Raw genomic sequence first — 3,196 nt, 5'->3', positions numbered from 1 at the left:
TACGTACTACTCTCTCTCTCTCTCTCTCTCTCTCTCTCTCTCTCTCTCTCTCTCTCTCTCTCTCTCTCTCTCTCTCTGTATAGCCTACGCGAAAATATGGCTAAACGTAGACGCATGGAATCAGGTCAAGTTGAACAACATGTAGTCCTAAACCTCCCGGCAGATCTCATATTTGAGATCCTTTCGAGGCTGTCAGCCACTACTGGAAAAAAGCACTTAGGAGACGGAATTCGTCTCTTAAGTGACAGATTTCGTCTCCTAAGTACTTAGTAGGAGACGGAAGGTCCGTCGGTTAAGATCCGTCGTCTAAGTGTGGTGAGGTAGACACTTAGGCGACGGAACCTAAAATTCCGTTGCCTAAGTGGTTCTTAGGAGACGGAATACTTTCGTCTCCTACGCACTTAGGCGACGGATTTTATTTTATAATAAAAAAATTATCCACTTAGGATACGGAATAGTTGAATTCCGTCGTTAAAGGCTGAAAAAAAAACGCCACCGCAAGTTTTTTATCCACTCACTTTGACCGCCCCAAATACCACCACCACCGCAGGTTTCAGAAGTTACAACTAAATGTCTTGAACTTCTTCTCATCCTGCATATAAGTAGTAAAAACTTGCATTTATAAACCGCATATGGAAAAAATAAAATTGACTGCCCCCCAGTAAACTTCTACAGGGGATCAGTAAACTTGCAAAAAATAACTCTCTTTCAATTTCAGGGGCATAACACACAACAAATGCCAATTCTTATCTTAATAAACAACTTTATTGGCCCCTAGTGAACTCAATAGAAGTTTACTGCTCTCTAGTAAACTTCTACTGGGGGTCAGTAAAATTCAATACAGTATCTCATTTTCAATTTCATGTCAATTATACACAACAGATATCTATTCTTACCCTAATAAACAAATTCATTGCCCCCTAGTAAACCCAGTGGAAGTTTACTGCCCCCCAGTAAACTTCTACTGGTAGTAAACTTCTACTGGGGGCCAGTAAACCTCAATACAGTATCTCCCTTTCAATTTCATGCCAACAATCTGCCCCAAATATACAATCACCACCATCACCGTACCAAATAACCACCATGCCACCACCATCATACAAATCACATCCTAACCAAAATTAAAATCAAAATCAAATTAAATAAAAACAGATAAATCTGTCACCAAAGCTAATTAAACCAGAAAAATTGAAGAACTTACCTTGATTTCTTACCCCTTTGAAATTTTGAGGGACGGTGGTGGGTCGGCGGGAATGCTTGGTAGAGAGAGAAAGGTGGCGGCAGCGGCGTCTGTGGTGACCCAGATATGAGGCTCGGTGAAAGAGAAGGGGACGAGGAGCTTGCTGGCGGCGGGGAAGGGTGAGTTGGGTCGGGTTGAGAGGGGGAGGTTGTTGGCTCTGAGGAGGGTGCGGAGGTGGCCGAGTGATGTTGAAGAGGGCCTTGACGGTGTTGAGAGTGGCGGCGTTTATGGGGACGAAGTCGATGAGCGCGTGACAGTTGGTGGGGGGTGGTGCAGTTGAAGGTGGCGGCGGAGGAAAGAGCGGTGAGAATGGAGAGAGAGGCCGGCATGAGAGAGAGAGAGAGAGAGAGAGAGAGCTTTGGGAAAAGATGGGCTTTCTTCTATTGATAAGGTTGATAAGTGTGTGATTTAAAAGAATTGATATGTTTTGAAAAATTTTTGTTTGAATTTTCATGAAATTTTACGCGGGAAGATGGGCGCTCAAATTTTTAGAACTTAAGCGACGGAATGTTCTATTTCCGTCGTCTAAGTGATTCATAATTTTTTTTTTTAAAACATTCCGTCTCCTAAGTGATTCATATAAATTTTTTAATTTTTATTTTTTCAAAATGCCGTCGTCTAAGTAAAAATATTTCGTCGCCTAAGTTGTTCTTAGGAGACGAAATCGAAATATTTCGTCTCCTAAGAACAACTTAGGAGACGGAAACTGTTTGCATCGCCTAAGTAGAAAATTTCGTTGCTTAACTACCACTTAGGAGACGGAATGTTTTAATTCCGTCGCTTAAGTGCTATTTTCCAGTAGTGGGCCAAGCCATTGATACGCTGCAAGTGCGTATGCAAGTCATGGTCCTCTTTCATTTGTAGTCCACCTTTTGTCACTGCTTACCAAAACAAGCTCAAGAATCTCAACCAGAACACCACAAACCTTCTCTTCATCAACACTCTCAAATCGAGTCTGTTCTCCTCGACACGAGTCTATCATGATAAGTCTGAAACTATTAATACTACTCCTCCAATTCACCTTCCCCTTCTTAGCCCTCCATATAGGGTTCGGTTCCCATTTTCTTAGTGCAATTTAGCCGTTTCCGCCGGCCTAGTATGTTATTATCAAGTTTTAGAGGCAGATGATATTCATAAGAGTTTGAAATGAGTTAAAGTACCTGTTCATATATCCAATCTCTACACTGGAGAGGTCGTTACTTTTCCAATACAGTGGAGACAAGATCCCTATGTTGCTATTGGGTTCAGTTATCTTACAAACGAATATAAGGTTGTCCATGCCGTTCCTACTAGAGAATGGGCGTCGACAGGCTTCAGGTGCAAGATATTCAAGACGACAGGGGTTCAAGTTCAAGGTCTTCACTCTAGGCGGTACAAGTAATACATGGAAGGATGTACCAGATATAAACTTTGAAGAACTTGGTCTTGTTCCTAGCTTGTTGAATTTCTCGGTACATTATTTGTGCATCCGTGAAGCCATACATTGGATGCAACGGTCTCATTGTAAGAATCGACCTATTCTTTTGGTTTTTGACGTTGTAGAAGAGAGGTTCAGAGTAATCCCACTGCCCCACTATTCTGAAAAGAAGGCTGGGAAATATCGTGTGATTGAAGTGAACGGATGCGTGGCTGTGTTTAATCTAGAGCTACAAGAGAATGGTACAACCATGGATTTCTAGATTTTGAAGGATTACCAAAATAAAGTTTGGGTCAAGGAGAAAATCATGTTTCCTGATCCATGGTGGATGTTGGGATACCCTCTTCTTATTTGCTCAATCCACACAGGAGAGATCCTGCTCAATCCGAGCGGCGACCAACGTAAACATGGCTCGGTGCATCTTTAAAATATGAAACTGAAAACGTATAAGAAAACTGAAATCGTTTTACCCGAGAGATCGATAATAGTTACTGAAGGTTATGAGGAAACCCTTTTCCCCTTAAACTAATGGTTTCCAA

The sequence above is a fragment of the Fragaria vesca genome, linkage group LG4 (assembly GCF_000184155.1).
Source record: "Fragaria vesca subsp. vesca linkage group LG4, FraVesHawaii_1.0, whole genome shotgun sequence".
Lineage (NCBI taxonomy): Eukaryota > Viridiplantae > Streptophyta > Magnoliopsida > Rosales > Rosaceae > Fragaria > Fragaria vesca.
This window is presented reverse-complemented; position numbering follows the sequence as displayed.